Here is a 22,841-nt window from a genome sequence, read left to right as displayed (position 1 = left end):
TGCAAGCTGCAAATCTCACGATTATGATTGCCCCTCCATCCACATTTTGGCCGATCAGATCAACGGTCTCGATATCCCAAGCATGGGCCCACTTGTACGGACGGAGTACCCGCGACAAATGGGAATTTGAACTTATGAAAAGGTGGATTTTATAGGGTGGAGCGGTCAGAACTAGAATATGGTAAAGCCATCTCTCCAGGATACACGTGGCGAGCCGTTGTATCAATCGGGTCCATTCATCTACTGGGCCTCCTCAGGTGGATGGCTTATATTTTAAAATCAAACCAATTAGACAATCCTATCCATCACATTTTCCCTCTGAATATTCGACGATTAATGCTTTCTGTTTTCCACCGTTGCTTTGAGAACCACCAATAAGATGGATGAGATTATCTAATAGGTCTTATTTTTAAAACATGAATCCATGCATTCTAGGGCCTAGTAGATGGATGGACACTCTAATACGTCTCCCAGCCACGTGTACTCTAACTACCAATCCATCATACATGTGGCCCACTAATGATACCATAAAACAATCAAATTATCTTTTACATCACTAAAATTACATGATCCGAGCCATCTAAACACTAGCCATATAAATCAACGGTTAAAAGTTAGTTAATCACTCATATGTGTTCTTATGCTTGTGGCTAATTTTAAGGCTTGAATTTAATTATTTTTTATAAAAATATATATATTTAAATAAACTTATTATAATCATCGTGCCAAACATCATATATGTAAAGTAATTAGGGATATTAAAATTTACTTACTAATTAAATTTAAATTATTATAAATCTACTCCATAATTTTAAACGTATAGTTATTTTTGAATTATAGGAGATTTTGATTTTTGAATGCTAAGTAATTCAAATGGAGGGGATTTCCAATCTAGATATTTGGAATCTACGGCGCTAAACGAGGCCTTATATTCCATCCAAACCGTTAATAAGTTCATTCTCACTGGGATGAACTGAAAGAATAAATGTTAGCCTGATTCAAAATTTTCTGTTGCATCATGAAATTGTTTAAATGGTGGCTGTTCAATCCTCATTATTTTCTATCGTGTGGCCCACTTGAGTTATGAATTTTCTTCATTTTTGAGTTCATGTCTTAACTAGAGCTTAAAAAGCGGATGAACAGAGTGGATTTCCTCCCAAACATTTCAGTGGGCCCCACGTAGCTTCAACCTTCTGGAACTTCATGTTGGCGGGGAACAAAGGCAACTCGCGTCCACGTCCCATGTGGTGCACATGACTCCGCAATGTACGGTTGGCGTGTGCAGGAAGGTTCGACGCGACAGCGCGCGTTTTCTACTATTCAGCTACCTTGTGGCAATCCATTCACTACATATGTGGCATAGCTGATTATCATCCACACCGTCCAAACTGGTGGCTACGATGATGGTGGTGTTTAGACAAAAAATCATACTGGTTGAAATTTATTAACGGTTTGGCTTCATCCACTGATCTTCTCTACGCCGTCAATCTGAAGCGATCAATAGGACATTTATCATTCTCTAATCTGTATGATTTTGAGGCCATGCCCTATCGGCAATGGGGTTCTTTATTTAGAGGGCGTAGATTGGCTGAAATATATGCCACGTGTGCATCTGATGAGTTTCCTGAACTTAGTAAATTGTAACAAACGCACTGCCTCGTTGATACTATGTGTCTGGACTCGGTCAAATGTTTGAACGGTCAAAGATCTCGCTCGGTCAACTTATGAGCAGAAGCTTCTGCTACAGTGCTGCAATTCCACCGTCTGACGTGGCATTTTGGTGAAAGTACCAAATTAACTGGAATGAATTACATTTCTATCTTGCAGCTGGCTCACATGCTTATGGATTAATTTGGACCGGCCAATTATAGATTTCGAAAATGCCCAATTAGTTCAATTGCCACCGGACATGGACCATCTAATAGATGGACCAGATCCCAAAAGCAGGAACTATAAGGGCCTGTTTGGCCTGGTGAATCCCATGGGATTAGGAGGGATGGGATGGATTTTAAGGGCCTATTTGGCCAGATCGATACCACGATATTAGGAGGGATGGGACCGTGATATCCCGAGATATGCATGACAAGCCAAACGGACCCGGAAAACTTGTCCCGGGATATAAGCAATCCCATGGATCTTAAAACAATCCACTAACATCACCATCATTACCTTAAAATTGATCTCATCCCTTGGTTGGACGGATTGGAAGGTAAAATCCTAGGATATGTCGGGCGTGCCAAACAGACCCAGTGAACTTGTCCCGGGATATATCAATCCCATGGATCTTAAACCAATCCACTAACACCACCGTCATTACCTTAAAATCCATCCCATCCCTCCTAATCCCATGGGATTCGCCCAGCCAAACAGGCCCTAAGGTAATGATGGTGGTGTCAATGGATTGGTTTAAGATCCATGGGATTTCTATATCCCGGGACAAGTTCACTGGGTCTATTTGGCACGCCCGGCATATCCCAGGATTTTACCTTCCAATCCATTCAACCAAGGGTTGGGATCAATTTTAAGGTAATTAAGGTGATGTTAGTGGATTGTTTTAAGATCTATGGGATTACTTATATCCCGGGACAAGTTCACCGGGTCTGTTTGGCTCGTCATGCATATCCCGGGATATCGCGATCTCATCTCTCCTAATATGATGCAGGACACGAAATTCAAATATGATGTGCGATATTTCAGGCTTAAGATCACGTTAGTTCAGAAACAATTACACAAATTCCATATCCCACATGAAAGTCCAAACCATTCAATTAAGAGGAATCTATGTGGGTCCAGGCCTACACATGTTAGAGCTGGATCTGTTAAAATTACAAACCAAACGATGCTCAAAGATAAGCAGTAATCATCCACACATGCACAGCAATCAGTCCCTAATCTAAGGGATTCACCAATTTCAATTCAAGGAACCCTATGGTGAGAAAAGGGGCAAATAAATTAAGGATAATGTAATCTAAGGTTAGAGTTTATGAAAAATTGGTATGAGATGGCAAAATAAGAAGAAAACCTAAACCAGAAGATGGTTCCCGCACGCGGGCAACAACAATGGCCCAGACGCACGTGTGTGTGATTACGACCGCACGTGTGTAGGGCCCACTATTCAGAAGAAGATCACCTTGGCCCTGGTCAGCCAGGGATGGACTCCAAAACCTCCAAATCTCGGTTCGAACTGATGCATGGTTTGTGCATGATGCTCCACTAAAGTTTCAGCCCTCTTAAAGGGTCAGATTCTAAAAATTTGTTGTAGAGAGAAAAATAGCTGCAACTATTGATGAATTTGCAGATGGAATACTTGCAGGATAAGAAAAATATGGATGGAAGAAGGTGAAAGCGAATCGTGATAGATGTGGCTTCTCACCACGGTAGTTAGCCCTTCGAAAAAGGGAGGGCTTCGCACCCAATTAGGTTTTCATAACTCGAAAAGGAGTAGGAAAATGCATAAATTTTTATTGATCTTCATTGAATCAAAAGAACTACAAGGAATGCCTATTTATAGGAAAACCCTATACCACAAAACTCGCACCATGTGCGCAACCTATTACTTGGCGATGAAGTAAACTCAAATAAAAAACCAAATAAGAAAATCTAAAACATTCATGATGTTCTAAATAATAACAATAAGCAAAACCTAAAATATGAAATCAATCTGACTAGTGGGTTACGATCATGAGATCCCATAGTGGGATTTTCTTGATTGTCGGGCCCACTCTTTTGAATCAAAACTTCATCTCCTAACTAGGATGCCCTCCCTGGATGTCGTCATCGATCCAAATCGATGGTGGGGTCCTCCTTCTTCTAGCGTACGTGTATAGGGGGCGGCGTGCCTGCGCATGATGTCCCCATCATAATACCATGGGATCGGTCCGGCTAAGGGCCTGTTTGGCTGGACAGATCCCATGGATTAGGAGGGATGGGATGGATTTTGAGGTAATGATGGTGGTGTCAGTGGATTGGTTTAAGATCCATGGGATTGCTATATCCCGGGACAAGTTCACCGAGTCTGTTTGGCACGCCCGGCATATCCCAAGATTTTATTATCTCAATTCCTTCCAATCCATCCAACCAAATACGCCCCAGGCACGATTGAACGGGATTAGGAGGGATGGGATGGATTTTAAGGTAATGATGGTGATTGTTAGTGGATTAGTTTAAGATCCATGGGTTTGTTATATCCCGGGACAAGTTCACCGGGTTTGTTTCGCTCGTTTGGCATATCCTGGGATTTTACCATCCCATCCCTCTTAATCCTTCTTAATCCGCCCAACCAAACAGGCCCTAAATGTTGATTGGATGGATAAAATCTTCCCATCGGTGCAAGTCCATCCAAAAGGTGGCTAATTGATTGGACAATCCAGATCACCTAAATAAGCACAACTTGGATTGTACGGTAGAGATTGTTGATGCATGGACTTCTTATGTATTACATTATGTCATTCACTTGTACGAAGGAAAAACTTTGATACTTTGGCAGAGTGAGATGGATGATACACAGGCACTTAGAAATTTCTTGGAAGTTACATGTGTGATACGTGCATATATAAGGGCCAGTAGCTTTGGACATTTTTGCCCTCTCAAATAATCTCTACTACTTTAGAAGGCCCATATTGATGGAGATGGATGTAGTAAAAAATGACTTGTTGACCTATGTAAAAATATGACTCTTTAATGGAGCCAAATGGCTAAGGAGGATTATGCAAGGTCTGTAATTAATTGAGATAATGCTTAAATGATGGTGATGAAAATGAATTAGTCTTTATAAGATTAGTTAAGCAAGGGTAAATTTATCATGAAGTTGTAGCTGCTTGGCAAGGACTGGTTGAGATTTTATCACGCAATAAATGGTGTGGATTGCGTCCTACCCTTGTCAGTCTCTAGCTATGAATGCCCAGATCTGTGTTGGGACCCACCATGATATATATGCGGATGCCTTCCATCTCTTTTATCAGGTCATTTTAAGGTATGAGCCCAAAAATGAGGTGGATTTAAAGTATTAAATGCAAGAGTCATTCATGATGTGTTACACTTGGACATTGAATATTCTTCATTTTTGAGTCATGCCTTAAAATAATATGAGAAAAGAAATGGATCGCATGGATAATAGATATTGAGCCCCACACAGATTTATCCATCCCTAGTTAGAGACGAGCTAGGTAAGATGCAATCAGCCTCTCGCTTTTTTAAATGTGATTATATCACATTAACTACTGCTCTTCATTAGAGCTGGATACCAACCGATCTAGCTCAATTAATTCGCTTGGCTTAACCAGAAGGTTAGGTTCGGTTAAGCAGAACTAATTTTTGAGCTTGAAAGAATTTCGAGCCGAGGTTAAGGTGGCCCGAGTTCAAGTTGACTCGGCTCGAGTTATAAGTTAATTATAATATATATATATATATATATATATATATATATATATATATATATATATATATATATATATATATATAAAAACTTAATTAATATATTATATTTTATATTATATATAATATAAAAAAAGACTTGTCTGTATAAAAATTAAAAAGAAAATGCTCAACTTGAAAGCTTCAACTCGAACTTGGCTTGTAAGCTCGAGCTTGAACTTGGCTCGAACTTAGCTCGAATTAGGCTCAAGTTAACCCGAGCTGTTGATCGAACCAAGCCGAGATAGCCAGTCAAGCTCGAGAAATGAACCGAGCAAAACTCAAGCTAGGATAGGCTGTTGGCCAAACCGAGCCGAGTTGTGCCAAGCTGGACTCAATTCGACTCATGTACAGCTTAGCTCTTCACGTGTGATTCCTAGTAAGAGAATATCAAGTGACATATAGGGTTCACCATGTGAAAATGTAAAATCCAGTTAGTCCTTCAAGTGAGAACTATTATTTGAATTATACATACTCAAGAAACTGCTTAGTTTACATGGTCTGGCCCACCTTAGATTTTTATCATACTGATTTTTGTATCTTCTCTCAATACTAGTGAGTTAACCTAATTAACGGTTTTGATGAAGGATAGTGGCTCACACACAAACCTATAGTTAGCATCTGACTCCCATTGTTTCATGTGGTGTGCCCCATCTTAGCTGTGTATGTACTTGATTTTTAACTCAAGACTTAACACGAGTATAAAACCTAATGAACAAAGTAGATTTTACACTTAAAACATGATAAGCCACATGGATTTGAGTGTTTTACACTATATATGAAACTTCCACTACATTCCCTCCTCACATCTTCCTCTCTCATATCCCTCTCCAAGTTGCACCTACCATACCCCTAGTGTCAAGTAATTGGTAATAATTTATCCAATTTTGGATCCCACTTATAGATGTATCATAAACTAAAAGTCCATATATAGTTGATTATTGATTATTAGAATATTGGAATTTTGGTGGATATTTATGGCCAATTAGAACTAAAACATATCTCTAATGTCCTATTTGTATGGATAATTGTTTAAAAATCAAGCTTATCCTACAGGAGTTATATCTTGTAGCAAAAGCTTAGCGTAGCCTATCTAATGATGAAGTTGTGATATCCACTACTTCACCCTCAATTTAGCTAATTAAGGTCACTCGTGTGACCAAAGGCCTAGATCAAAAGTACGTGTGCATATATGATTGCGCAGGCATGCTAGAGTCTAATCAACTCAAAGGTATTTACTGAATTGGTCAACCCCCCTATGTCAAGACAGACAGATTGAAGACTAGATTGGAATCCAAAATTCTCTCGATCACCAACTGAATTAGAAGTGTGTGTTGTACTCGGTCGATTTGAGCAAAGGAATAGTTAACCCTAGCGAATGAGTTCTTTTTACATTGTACCAGCAGTTATAAAATCGGTTGATTTAAAGACTTTTTATTTTATCACTACTGTAACGTGGTATTTTTCAATCAAAGTAAAATATTCACGTATAACAAAGTAATTACTAGCATAAACACAATCCATTTCTATTAATATATTACTCTGTTACAATCGTCATACCTTGCACTATAAATTTTAAAATAAAAAAGAAAAGAAAGATAAATACATGACGCGTCTATCGAAACAAGCGTTCGAGATGGGTGGTCAGTAGGATAGGACCAGGGTATGAACAATTAAATCAAAATTTAAATGGACATTAGTATCTGGCAACTTAAGGTTGAAAATATTAAATCTAATCTTAAGATAAACGTACTGTAGTGGGAGTTGTTGGCCAGTAGTGAACTAAATTACGAAAAAATAAAATATTCATCAAAGTAAAGTAGACATGTAAATAGATGTGTTTAGCGTGAGGGCTCAAGCTCTTCTTCAATGCTCCTTTTATAACTTTCTCAATGTGGTAGAAGCCCCTCGCTAGATTTCTAAGTCCTTTAGGATTCTTCATACGGTCTTTCGATAACGTCATGAATTTCAGGGATTAAGCACGAATTCGATCCCCAATATTTAAGATGTCACTTATGCTTTGTAAAAACATAAATTAACTATACTTTTAACATAATATTTGACTAATCATACAACTAAGCTAAACAGTGAAATATACTCTGAAATGAATGTATCTAAAGCAAGTAACAATACTAAAATATACAATATACATACATTCATAGCATATGGTCCACAATTGAGGTCCAATATACAATTTCAAAATAAATAGAAAATGTGTCAAGTCTAAAGTTTGTCAAACAAAAGAATATCCGCCAAATCTAGGTGAACGGTGAGTCGACTATAGCTGCCTATCAAATAATTGGAAGTATGAGAACTCCTTTGGATCCATGTATGCGTTCTCCAATGCATCTGCCTTGGTAACCCCTGCATCTACAGTAATGTCTAGTTGGTGTTTTAAAACATCATCTCAAGGTGGGAGTAAATGATTAACTCAGTGGTTACATTTATTTTAAGTTGCATATGTTATCAACTCAATCAACGCAGGTAATAATAGCACAAGTAAACAAACAATTCTTATCTAATCTTTTTAGGTGCATGAATATTATAATGAAATGATGTATGAGCCTTACAATCCAACGCTCCCTCAATAAGCGACTTCAACACCTATTTCACAAATGTCAACACTTCATCATCACGCGACTTTAACTGCATTCGCAAACTATATATCCTAATGTAATGTAGCTCATCCCTAACATTATCAATAAGTGTGAATGATATGCATAATTAGTCAAATAGTTATTAGGTTATATTCATTCAACATATTGGGGAAGCTAGGGTACTACCATTATATCACGTCTCTCATCTGGATCACGAGGCTCATGGTGACCATAGAGATTACTCACCCATGTCTCTTGATCCATTTTTAGGTTTATCACCTCATTTAGTCATACATGACAGGTAGGTTACTTTCATCATTGCTCAATGCTCACTATGGGGAGGCTCATTAACCTAATGTAAGTCAACAACACGAACATGGTCGCATACCATCATACTCAAGTCATGATTCTTGTACGATCGTAACGCTAACAATTAAAGTAGACACATTTAAGGGAACAGTGGTATCCTAGATTCAATCGAGCATTATCACACATTATGAACACAATATGATCAGTCATGCATTAGATTGATCTGATTGACATGGGAGAACCACGGTGCAATCGACATTGGGTGTAAAGCATTCTGTATAGTTCAGCTATTGTCGGTCATCTGTGCTCACCGCCAGTCGATCGAACAAGTTAGAGTGGCTGATCTAATGTTGACTACCCATTGACTTCAACATTTTGCAAAGCTAATTTCACAAGAATTGCAAGTCTAATCATTAGGTGATATTTAGAAATTTGTAGAATAACAAGGCAAGTCAAGCATAAATATTTGTTAACTAAAGCGCACTTTAAGGAAACATTAAGCAACTTATCAATGTAATGTGCAAGCTTTCAATTCAAGTATTTTATTCATTCAGACCTTCCATCAAACATGTTGACTACAAAAAACAAGTAACATTAAAATTTACAATAACGAAGCAATTTTAGCAAAGTTAACACACAAAATTCTAATTACAATATAAATTCATTAATTGAAGTCATCAAGGGTTGATAAACGGGAACGTAGAAGGAAATGGTCCGCACCTTGTGATGGTTTGCCCGAGTTAGAGTGTCGCTATGGTTAGGGTTTTAGGAAAAGAACACTGATACCTAAGCAACACATGCTATTGTAAGATTTAGGAAACCCAACCTAAAAATGTCTAGATTGGGAAGTTTGGTTCAATCATTACCTCCAATCGATGATGGAAGAGATCTAACAAAGGATTCGGGTGCGACTAAGGCTTCGGTTAAAAGGGAATAAGGGCTAGAGGAACACCAACCCTCAAGCACTTATCCGCACTAATCCACCTTCTCTCCCTCACTCTCTCTCTCTCTCTCTCTCTCTCTCTCTCTCTCTCTCTCTCTCTCAACAATTTAAGGTACAAACTCACATAGGAAATAGAGCTACTTAATTGGGGCCTTTTTACAACACCAGACGTGGTGCAAATGGCCCCAAAGGCCATGTGGTAAGTTTGTTATCCCTATGTGAGGTTATCTCTCATCATTGGGGCCCCATAAGGTGTACAGGTAAATTTATGCCATGAGATAGGTGACCCACTTGGAGATCTACGTTTGGACACAACCACCTCGATAATTGGATGTGTCGATCATGGAGAAGGTCCCAATTCAGTTCAACGACCACCAATCATCGATTTGACCTGCGACTATACAAATATGTGCAGGATAATAACCTAAGTTAGTATCTTAAATTTGATCGTGATTTAACAATCCGAAAGCCACAGCTTAACAAAGAGTGAAAGATGAACATTTAACTTAAATTCAGGTTCTCTCCTAAGACATTTACACATTTCACACACTTGGATTACAAGCCCAAGTTGAATGATCATATACGCAATCTCGACTCAATATCCGCAATAAACATCAAACCCGACAAGATGGACGTTTTTCGATAGTTTCGAGGTTAGAGGACCATGAACACACAGCTTAGAGGTATTTTGGTTAATCGGGGCATTTACGAATTAAGTCAAACCTCGAGATTTCTCGTAGGTGACAATCAGTGTTGAGTTGAGCTAAGTTCGAGACACTACCCATTCACGATTAGCAGAAATGGATATTCGTCTCTAATTATTCTAAATCTGTCAATTCTAGTATAATTATGACATTTAATTGGGCTAGTATGGCCTTCTGACAATTCCGCTCGTGAACTTAATAGGGTTTTTGTACAAAATTTTACAGGACGTTACACTTTCTGAATACACGGGCTCCCTTAGAAGATCTAAATCTGTTTACGAAAGGAAGAGCCCTAGATTCGCCAACTTCTCGAATCTTTTTTTTGTAGTTGATCCTTTCTAGAGATATTCGTGGCCCACTAAAGGTCTGGCCTGGTGCTCCCGGGTCCCTCTGACAGAAACAATCAAGCCAGAGCTTTGGAACCTCAAGAGCTGATCTCTATCGAACATAATCATCCAACACCTCTTGGTGACCCACCTTGTCCACATCCAGATGTTAGACGACCCGGATCAAACCCCTTCCTTCTGTTTAATCACCGAGAAGGTGATGGTTTAGAGTTTTGAAGGGATTTGACTCTCGATATTGATCTATCATTTAGATAGATCAAATCTTTCATTCTCTTAACTCCAATCATCTTGTAGAATGGGACCCAATGGGACCCGATGTAAGTTCAATCAAAATCTTCTACATCGTTGCTAGCTCTCCGAATGTGTCTAGAGAAATTTTTCATTTTGGAAGGACCGTTAGAATCAGCCTTGTGGATGAGATCATGTCTAGTTGTGAAATAAAATTTGCTTGGCCAAAGGGTCATTTATAACCATGTCAATCACATCCCTTATTTAATTGGCGCATTTATCGTAGGCACATGTACCATTCGTTCTCCTAAAAAGACTCTATACGAGTCTACATCGTCACAATAATGGCAAATGCAAATTTCCTTCTCACGAGTGTACAATTCTACCGATACCAAACACATGGTATCTTCACGTGGCATTTTTCTACGTCACCAAAAATGAGTGGAAACACTCTCTTCAATTTTATTAGCTAATATTAAAACAAGATCCTGTAAACAATAGGGATGGAATGCCCTCCATTGAAACCTTCACGGCCACAGAGGTTTTGGGTTAGGATTACATTTGTGTTTTTCTTTTATCTTGTTGAGTATAGCCTTATGAAGGGTTTGGATGACACCATGGTCACCTAGAAACAATCAAGCTGGCCACCACGTAAATTTAAAGGTTTTGGGTGGTTATCCATGGTTTGTCATGCTGTGTCCCACTATCATTAATGATAGGATAGACTTGATTTTTGGGCACCCATGATTATGGTTGGGCTAAAACATTCCACGAGGTCGATGGCGCATACACAACAAAGCGATGGGCGAATCTCTGCAGGTGAAATAACTGTTTAGACGCATATTCTACGGGGACCGTAGGTTCCACGAGTGAGTCGGTTTGTTTGAAACTTTTGAGTGCCAGCGTATCAAGTGTCATACTCTACCCGAGTATTTTATATAAAAATAAATAAAATAATAATAATAAATAAAAACTCTAGAAAAATGTCAGGACTTTTTGTCGAGGGCAATGAATCAGATGAAGACAAAATTGAGGGTATTTTCGTAAATTCAACTGCCGTATACTTAATGGAGATCTTTTCTTGGGGGACACGGCTCAATAATCAGTGGCTGCTGATGGCCCACGTCACCCACCTGACTTATTGCCTTACGTTAGCAACAGCAACCCTCCTATCCTCTTCACAAAAGAGATAAACAATGCATGTACCGTCTAATAATCTCTGCCGTGGATTAAGGGTTAGCCGGGTAACGTAATCAGGTGTTGTCCTGACGGTGGGGTCCACATGTGTTGTACATCCACACCGTCCATCAGTTTTCCAGCTCATTTCAGGGCATGGTCCCAAAAATGAAGCAGATCCAAATCTCCAAGTGGACCACACCACAGGAAACAGTGGTCATTGATCACTCGCCGTTAAAACCTACTTAGGGACACTTGGAAAGTCCAATCAAGTGACCTGAATTGTCTATTAGGTACAGAATATATATCATGAGCTATCACGCAAAACTCACACTGATTGGACGGTTTTAACTATCCGAATTGATGTCGATAGATTCAACGGTTAAGATCATTTATGCAAAAATGGCCCTGATCCACGATTGAGCCATCTACTTTTTTGGGATGATTATGGATTGCCTATGTTTATACACTGATAGATGAACTCTAGCCATCGTACTTGGGGCTTGGAAAACAGATGGCTATGTCAAAGACTGCCCATTTTTGGACGGATTGGATCATCCAATCAGTGGGATTTTCACCTTGTGGCCCATTTCATGTATTCTGAACCTAATAGACGGTCTGGATTTATCGATTGGACTGTCCAATTGTCTGATTCAACTAGGAGCACTAAAACTTATACTGCTCTAGAGCCACTGGTCTTTTCTCTTAAAGTTAATCCTAACCGTCCATTTGATGGGCCAGACCCTTGAATTACCACCAATTGCATGGGCCTCCACATGACACTGGCTGGACAATCTACCCCTGATTGTGGCCCATCAATGATGGTCATGATGGATGGTCTTGATTCAGACGCCCCTTGACACGTGTGCAGTTGGGTGGATTCCATAGTGTTGTATCTGTCATATTTTGTTACTCTGCCATCCACAGGACAGATGGCACTGTTTATGATAATATAGACTATCTGAATCATGGGCCCCACGTAGTTGGACAAGCGCGCAAGTAATGCTGCTTGGATGATTCTCGGTTGGTGGCAAACGGATAGCTGAATAAACTGATCAACCGTGCTGAGTCAGATGATTAAATCAGACGGTCAAGATCATCCAATAAACTTGATTTCTCTGGCTGTGATACATCCACAGTAAGACCCACGATTTGGACGGTCTATATTGACAATCACACACCGTATGGGCTCGAGATGAATTGCTTAATTCATCATGCTTTATGCTCACGTGTTAAGCATGTAAAGATACTAACCGATCATCAGTTAGTATACTCTTTGGGTGGACTACAACTGGAAACGATTTGTCAATCCTGACCGTTCTATTAAAAACTTTTGAACAAGAAAATAGACGGTCACAAAACAGTCAAAAAATTGTCCCATTAACTTCATTTTTTTTTTTTAGGATTAAAAATAATAATAATAATAATTTAAAGAAAAAATAAAAATAAAAATCCTCCAATCCAGGGGTTGGATATAAATATGAGACATATATCACGTGGAGTTGACTCAATGGTAACTTGCTGATGAGTCCGATTGCGTGGAGCGCATGCGGGGTAAGTTCAACTCATCCAACAAGGTTACCTTAAGTGGCTTTAATCATCGCATGGGTCAATATACAATCAATATTTAAAACCTTAGCAAACCAAAAGTCTCCGTTAATGATGCATGGGTGTAAGGATGGAAATTAGCCAACGTCCCTATCTTGGAGGAGACAATAACCTGGGCGTTCTGGGCGTTACATCTTAGGTGCGAAAACAATCTTAAAATGAATCAAACACATTATAGAGAAATGAAAAATTCTCACAATCACGTGAAAAAAATCTTACAAGAAAGTCTCCGTGAATGATGCATGGGTGTAAGGAAATTAGCCAACAGCCCTACCTTGGGGTAGATAATAACATGGGCGTCATATGTTGGGTCCGAAAGCAATCGTACATAATAACATGGGCATCATGTGTTAGGTGCGAAAGCAATCTTAGAATGAATCAAACACATAATAGATAAATGAAAAATTCTAGCAGTCACGGAGAATATAAATATTTTAAGCAGAAAAATCCTTAAGAAAGAAAAAAAAAAACTACGGCACCAATCGAAAAACAAGTTATTATAAACAAAAAGTTATAAGACATAAAATCAACTTACAAGTCTGAAAACTCTAGTTTTCTTCCTTCAAAACTCACCGGCTCTCAATATCTCATTTATTGCATTATTAGAACTAACCCTAATTCTACATTAACACAATTTATATAACTTGCATATAGAATTAGAAACACAATAATGCATTTACGCATAAGTTATGCAAACCGTCGATTGATTCAATCGATGATCTTCAATTGATCGACACCCCATATTTGATCGAATCGAACATGTCCAAAAGTGTCAAGAGAGTAAACTTATATTTTTAGGATTTCTTCGATTGATCGACAGTATGATCAATTCGATCGAAATCCCCTATTTCAAAATCAAATTGAAGGCACTCAATCAATAATCTCCAGCGTGGCTTCAATCTTACGTCTTCACTATTCCAAGCTACTATCATCATCTCTAAATTTTTTCACCATAGAATCACCATCGTTGCTTCTCGTGCACACTCCATCTTCATTCATCCTTCGTCAAGCCCAGATTAGTCGAGCAAAACCTGAACTTCTCTTCAGGAACTACTTTTATAAGCATGTCTACCAAATTTTCATTGCTGTGAATCTTCACATGAGTAACATCGCATTCCTCTAGTATTTGTCAAATAAAATGATAACACGCAAAAATGTGTTTAGTTCTGAAGTGATACATCGAGTTTTTCACCAAATTGATCGATCTTTCGCTATCACAATATATAGGCACGGCTTCCTGCTGAAGCTATAACTCATTCATCATTCCTCTCAACCAAATCGCTTTCTTAAATGCTTATATCACCACCATATACTTAGGTTCAGTTGTGAAGAATGAAACCATAGACTGAAGCTTCGACATCCAACTGATCGCTCCACCTGCTACCACAAATGAGTAACTGGAAGTTCATCATCTATTATCCACGTTACTAGCATAATCCGAATTCATATAGCCTACCAGTTTCTCTTTAGATCTTTTACCGTCAAGACGTATTCCATCGTACCTCATATATGACAAAATAGTCATTTCAATACCTCTCAGTGTTGCTTGTCGAGGTTTGACATGTATATGCTCACAACACTCATTGCATATGAAATATCAAGTCTAGTACAGAGCATAGCGTACAAAGACTGTCAACCGCTCTCAAGTAGGACACAAGAGTCATATACTTCTTTTCTTCATCTGATGTAAGACATCGTTCTGAAGAAAGTCGAAAATGAGTAGTGTGGGGTATGCTAATTGGTTTAGCCTTATCAAATCTAAACTTAACTAAGACCTTCTCATGATACTCTTCCTGAGACAACCATAGGTTGCTCCTTTCCTTGCCTCTATGTAAGTCGATACTAAAAATCTTTTTCGTTGCCTCTAAATATTTCATCTCAAACGTCCTAGATAACCAAGCCTTCAATATGTTGGTTTCAGATATGATATGGTTGGCGATAAGCATATTATCAACATATAATACTAGAATTATAAAATCTTCATCACTCAGTGATCCCAAGTAGACATGGTGATCGAACTCATTTCTAATAAACCACTGGCTTTACATGAAAGAATCAAATTTTTTATACCATTACCTAAGTGACTGTTTCAAGCCGTACAATAACTTTTTTAACCAATAAACCTTATTCTCTGCTCCATGTACCTCGAACCCTTTAGGTTGCTTCATGTAGATATGTACTTCTAGTTCCCCATGTAGAAAAGTATTCTTCACATCTAACTATTTTAATTCTATATTGTATTAAGCAATCAATACCAATACGAATATGATAGATACTTGCTTGACCACAGGTGTGAATATCTCACCGAATTCAATGCCTTCTTTCTGAGCAGAGCCTTTCGCAACCAATCTTGCCTTATATCTATTTAGTTTCTTGCGAAAAATTCACTTACACCCAATCGTTTTCCTTCCAACAAGTAGCTCCACCAGATCCCACCATTTCATTCTTATGTAGAGAATCCATCTTATCATACATCGCCACCATCCACATCTCATCATCTCGGTCATCTAATGTTTCCTGAAAGGTAGATAGATCCCCCTCATCCATAATTAGGGTAAACGCAACATTTAAGTCATTCATATATCTTAACGGTAACCTGAGATTTCTTAGTAGATTTTTCTCAACAGGTTGTGGCTCCACCTCTTCGCATACCTCTTCCTTGGCTCAGCTTCTTCAGGTATTTTACCTCTGTCTGTTTCAACATCAACAACCAATTTTTCGGTTTCAGTGTGCTCATCCTTCCGATATAAGAAACCTTCATCAAATATGATGTCACGACTAAATGCAATTTTCAATGAAACCCAATGGTACAGTTTGTACCCTTTTCACTCTATCACTATAGCCGACAAAGGTACTCTTTTTAGCCATTTGGTCTAGCTTATTTGTCTCAACTGACGGTATGTGAGAGTAAGCATTGCAACAAAATATCCATAGCCCCGAGTAGTCAACTTCCTAACCGCTATATACTTCCTCTAGAATTATGTAATCAATCGGCATAAATGGAAAACAATTTACTAAATAGCAAGTCATGTTAATAGCCTTAGTCCATAACTCCTTACTTAACGTAGCATTACTCAACATCCTTCGAGCTCTTTCCAAAAGAGTGATTCATACGCCTTGTCATACCATTCTGCTCTAGTGTATATTTTACTGTATTATGTCTGACGATCCCTCATTCTTAGAAAATTAATTAAATTCTTTAAAAGTAAACTCTTCGCTATTATCAATCCTCAGAACTTTCAGTTTTCGCCTTGATTATTTTTTAACCATAACCTTCCATAACTTGAAAGTGAAATACACATCGGATTTATGTTTTAGGAAATAAACCCAAAATTTTCTAGAGAAATCGCCAATGAATATTACATAGAATGATGACCCTCCTCTAAAAATAATGGGCGATGACCCCCACACATCAGAATGCACATAGTCAAGTTGTCATTTACTAATATGCTTCGCAGTTTAAAATGACAATAGTAATTGTTTACCGTATATGCAATGCTCACATACATCTAAATAAATTTTTTTAAAGCAGGAATTAAGCCACGATTGAGTGGTACTTTCATACCACGTTCGCTCATGTGGCTCATGCATACATGCCACACACGTGCTGACATGAATTCTACTATAGACGATGCAGCTCCACCCAATATTGTGCTCCCGATCAACCTATAAAAGTTTTCTAATCGTTATGTCTTCATAATAGTGAGTGCCCATTTTAAAACTTTCAGGACACTATCGTACCGAAAGAACTTGCACCTGAGTGCATCAAGAGCTCTCAGTGTCATGCCCCAAACTCAAAAACCGAGTTCACAAAATTCCTGATCGCCGAATCCAGCGCTGACAGCCTCCATAGTACCCCATTCTCGGCTCCCAGCACCCATACACCAGGTTCTGATCCTGGGATCCTACAAGGAGGATTTTAAACATAATTTGATTCGTAATGAGCATAACCATAAGTATAACCCACGAATAATAACCACAGAACATCATCACAAAATCCACTATGATCAGAAACTTTGAGTACAATGCGTATGAAAGGAAAATACAAGATAATGAAAATAACAGAAACTCCAGAAGCTCGACTGCACACTCCAACTACGGCGAGGCTATGGCTGCGTCCTCATGTCACCTGCACGTATTAATCGTGCATAAGCTTATAAAAAGCTTAGAGGGCGGTATAAGTGTGTGCGCAATATGATCGTGCGCAGAATGCAAGTTCAGAGTAATGCGGAATCATGCAAATGAGTACATGAATGCAATCAGCCGTACTAAGGCTATGCAGTGCAGGACATAAATGTTATCGGCCATATAAAGACCATGTGATGCGAAATACAAATCAAGCATGTCAATCCTCATCCACATATTAATTATAACATCCTGGATTTTCACTATTTTGAATTTTTAAAAAAATCTTTAAATTTTTTTTAATTAACTCATATTATCACTTACTGACCATTAGCACTCGATGTTAGCTTATACACGGGTGGACCAGTCTGGTCGTGATTGGACCGAGTGTGGGCTATCAAGCCGATAGCCCGTTTACACTTAGCAATAGCCCATGCGGGCCATACAGCGACCAAGGAAAGTCAGAAAAATCTAAAAAGGTTAGGGAAACATAGATCTCACTGGGCTTGTGGTCCATCGCAGACCAGGGACTCAGTGGACACCTAGAAATTAAATTATCCATATCGCCCTAGCGGCACTTGCAAAGTGCCACTTACCCCAGCCTACTGAAATCAGAATCTGGCACTCTTAATTGAAACTGAGACATTAGGCATTTCAGCCGTCGAGTTTCTTCTAAATTTACGGTAAGGGCCTAAAATATTTTTCTACACCCGCCCACAAAATCTGGGACCCGATCGTAAAACGGTGACCGTTAATCACAAATCGGAGCGTTGCGGTAAAACCTCGCATCTGTTTGCCGTCAAATTTTTTTTTGCTCTTCATCAGGACATGGAGCACCTGTCCTATAAATTTCGTGACTAGGGACCCATCAGAGCAACCCTGTCACTCTTTTAGTGTAAAACCGACGGTTTAGAGTAAGCATGACCAAATCTCCACTTTTACTAGTTATAAATAGGCCACACTATGAACATAGTTAATCCAAACTCTAATCATTGCCCCTGAGAAATCTCAATACCTAATTCATTACAGAAATACCTCAATATTCTGAACAAGCTCTAGACCGCTCGTTGGCGGGCCACTAGTTCTAAAACTATAGAATAATGTCCATCTCATTGGGCTTGACGTCCATCGCGGGAAATGGACCTGGGTACTGCCCAGAACCGCTCAACTTAAGCCATAGGACGAGTGCATGAGAAGCGCAAATACCCTAAAGAAAGGAGCTGGAACTTAAGTGAATTGAGTCTACTCTTATGCAAAGTTGAATATTTCGGACTGTCAGTTTGCGACCAAACTTCACACGTGGAGTAAGGATATTTCTCTACTCATATTCGTATAGCCGCAGCCCCGATCGACCCTTAGTGACCGTTGAACAAACTTCTAATCATATATGTCGATCGGCGCATCCAAATGGCGGGCCGATCATGTCCATACGTGGATCATCATTAGGGATAACTATCCTATGGTGTATATCAATATGTACACCCCATAGTTGGCCCTAAAGCTTAGAAAGACCTTTCCATAAGTCTAGTATAGTAAAAACCCAACACTTGAGGTCATTTCCACCAAATCTGGCATTATAAAAGGGCCTCATTTGGGCACCCCCTCTCCCCATACGATTTTGCCCTAGAAGAGAGAGAAGAGAGAAAGGGGAGAAGAGAAAGAGGAGAGTAAAGAGAGGAAGGGTGAGCGAAGAAGGGAGAGAAGGTGGACCATAGGCAAGGTGGGGCCCAAGAGAAGTCGATCCTTGCAACTCCTTCTTCCTCTAGAGATCCCACATCCACCGTTCTAAATTCGAATTCCAATCGATTAGGGAGGTAAGCACCCATCTTTTTGAGATATTTTGTGTTAAGCTAGATGTTGCATGTAATCCTAACATGCAAAGTTCCTTTGACTCAGGGTCTCTACAAATTTACCCGCAAGTTGGCAATCCTAGGTCATTTCCCAAGAATCCCAACGATCCATAGGTGCGGACTATTATCCTTAGGTGGTCTAACACCAACTATACTATAAGCCTAATGATTTTAATTGCTTGAATGATGTATTTGAAAATTCTAGAGAAAACCTAGAAATTGTATGTTTTGTTTGGAATTGAACAGAATGGTATATTTGTTTAGTTCTCACACGATGTTGTTCTTGCCTCTCACATGATTTGCTACAATGGTTGATTATATTTTCATGTCTTATTTGATTTTTCTCATAAGGCATTATTTTGTAACATGTGTAATTCCTTATTTCTTTTGCTATATGATTCAATGAAGTGTGGGAAGTGTTTAGCTTCCTCACAAACCTACACCACACACTTGCACCCCTAATTCATATCATGAATTGCTTCGCTTAGTAGATAAATTTGAGATTCTATATTAGAAGTTATGGACGCATGCTTCACTTATGTTAGATGTTAACCATGTTTGTGGCATGTTATGAATTACCCTCCACTTTTTGGTTGGTCAGGAAATATGAGGAGCATGAGGGTAGTTTCAATGGAAGGACTACCCCGGGCTAAACCCATGGGCTTGGGCGAGTACGGAAGGATGGTAGTAGTTGGACTACATGGGTCGTTCGTACCCGATATCGTCTGTCTCGTGTTTGCCTAGACCTGTGTGGTATAGCCTGTTATTGACAAATCTTGCTCGTTAACCCTATTTGCTCACATATGTATGAAACCTGGAATACCCTACAACCGATGTAGCCCATCGATAATCAAATTAAAACTGGCCCACCGCCTCGTGAGCCGGGCATGGTGGAATGGGACACTGTGTCCGAGCTGTCGGCCTATGCTGGGGTGTCGCACCTCCCTATAGTGACCGCGAGCGATCCCTTTCTCTCGGCACTCCCCATGTGCTTGAAGTCGAGGATGGGGAACCCGACGGGATCAATGACCGCGAGGTCTCAGCCTGACACATTGGAGGGCCTTGGCCTCGCAACCAGCTCAGGGCATTGATACGTGGGGTGTATTAGAATTCCCAACCTGCTAGATGAATGAACTTAACTAAGAACTCGACTAATACGATCGCATTGCATCGCACTAGTTAGGGTGGCGACTCGGACTAGGCAGTCGAGGTCGCTCTGAAGGAGTGTTGGTCATACGCGATCATTAGATGGAGTCACTCGAGGGAGTGTTATAGCGAAGGCATGCATCATATCATCTATCATGCATATACATTAACAAGATTAGTTAGGTATTTATGAATGATTGTTTTTCATTAAGTTCATAATGTAATTGATGTCTGTTACAACTTAAGATTAATAACACCCACTGAATTAATAACTCACTCCCACTCTGAGATGGTGCTTTAAAACACCAACCAGATATTTTACTAGATGCAAGTGAGGGGGATCTCGACAAGCCGAGCGAGGTGAGCAAGGATAGGGAAGAGGAGCTTCCCTACTTCCAAACTTTCGACGGATCCTTTAGGTTGAGTTCGGGCTACCGCGGGGTATGGACAGGGCCCTAGTCGCTTTGGGTCATGTATGGGTGGGACTAATTCCCTATTTAGATGATTTTGGATTCGCTGTCTAGATATTTTTTATATTTAGTAGTAATTTATACTGCTTTATGACATACTTATGCTTCATGCCCTGCTAAATCTTCCATTGTCGATGAATCATCTAAAAGTAATGAAAATATGAAGCCCATTAAGGCATCCATGACACCTAGGAATTCGAGAGCCGAGTTCTTACACGGCCCTCGGAAACCCGGGGTGTTACAAATGGTATCAAAGCAATGGTTTGGATTAAATTGGGCTATAGATTATGAACTCGTCATAATGCATCCGCTGACTTAGGAAGGGACGCTATAGCAATACTGAAACGATAGGAACCACCACAGACATCCGAATCAACAAATCTTAAATGGAAGGTAAGACTTCCAACGAGTTAGGATCGGAAAGCGAGAGAGTGTAGCGTCACTAGGAATCTGGTCTGAGAATCTTACAGTATATTGGCTCATTGATAGGAACGAGCCAGAAATTGAGTGATTAGAGGGTCGAAACCATCATCTTAGACCAAATGAGTGAATACCGGGACAAACTCGATAGTTTCGACCCAATCGGGGATAGAAATCTAAGGGTAAATGAAAATTTACTAAAAATAGTAGAAATAGAAATAAATTATATTTTGACTCCTATCCAGGAGGAATTTCTTGAAACCACTAGGTTCATTACTTATATTGGCTTCTCCTACCCCAAAATCATATATGGCATGTCGAATAACTCATTCCGGTTTGCGAGATATGGCCTTTGCAAGCTGACCACACCCGACCACCGAGCGTGCCCACGCCCACTGGGCATCCCCACACCCAAACATATAATGCATTGGCATGCCCATGCCCAAAATTCCCAGTGGCCCGGCGTCGCCATGCCCAACTGGCGTGCCCACGCCGAAATTTCCTACAAAAGTCGTCCGATTTCAAAAATTCATATTTCCCTCGATATAACTCCAATTTAGGTGATTCAAAAGACATATTGAAGCTTAACAAGTATAGTTTCATATAAAAATAAAATAAAAATATAATAAAAATTATAATGTAGTTATATTTTGAATTAATTGATAACTATCCAAAAATCATTAGTTTTAGACAGTGGTTACGTCTAGAATTTTTATAATTTATCTACAACTCCAAATGATATGAAATTTGGTGGGATGACTTAAAACTTGATGATCAATTATAAAATAAATTAAAAAATTAAATTTTTTTAAAATAATCTAGTTACTAAAAGTATAAGGAACATTACAAGAATTAGATATATTTTACTATCTTACAGAAAATTGTTAGTTTCGAATAACCTATGCTTCTAAAATTTTTATAATTTTTATGGAATTTGAAATAGATTAAAATTTTGTATGGAAAGGGTCAACTTAATGATGAATTATCATAAAATTTATAAAAATTATCCTATAATTAAAAGTGATAAATACTTTATGAACAAAAGATGTATTGGAACCGAAGCTTCCTACAACTAAAGGTTGCCAATGGACCAGATGTATCTCTTTCATTGTAGAATTCTAGGATTTGTAGTCAAATTAAGAATTGCTTTCAAAGATCCTAGGAATCATCCCATGATTAAATTTGATAATATATATGCATATATCTTTTTGTTTAAGTTGTTTGGGTGCAATTAACTTAGGACCCTTGAGTAGGATTGAGTTTGTGGTTCAATACCCCGTAAGCTCGTTTTCGAGGGGGGTTACACTAACATATTTTTAAGTTTTCTTATTCTCTTATGAACTTGAGGTTCAAATAATATTAAGAAGATGATATTTTTCATCCTACATCCTTATTAGCGTATTAGAACTCCAAACCGCCAGAATACCTTATAACTTTCAACTATTCCTTCATTCTTGAAATTTATAAAGCCAATGTGTAGTCTGCAATTAACCCACTAGCCATAGG

Source organism: Magnolia sinica, chromosome 8, assembly GCF_029962835.1.
Source record: "Magnolia sinica isolate HGM2019 chromosome 8, MsV1, whole genome shotgun sequence".
Taxonomy (NCBI): domain Eukaryota; kingdom Viridiplantae; phylum Streptophyta; class Magnoliopsida; order Magnoliales; family Magnoliaceae; genus Magnolia; species Magnolia sinica.
Note: the sequence above shows the minus strand (reverse complement) of the source record.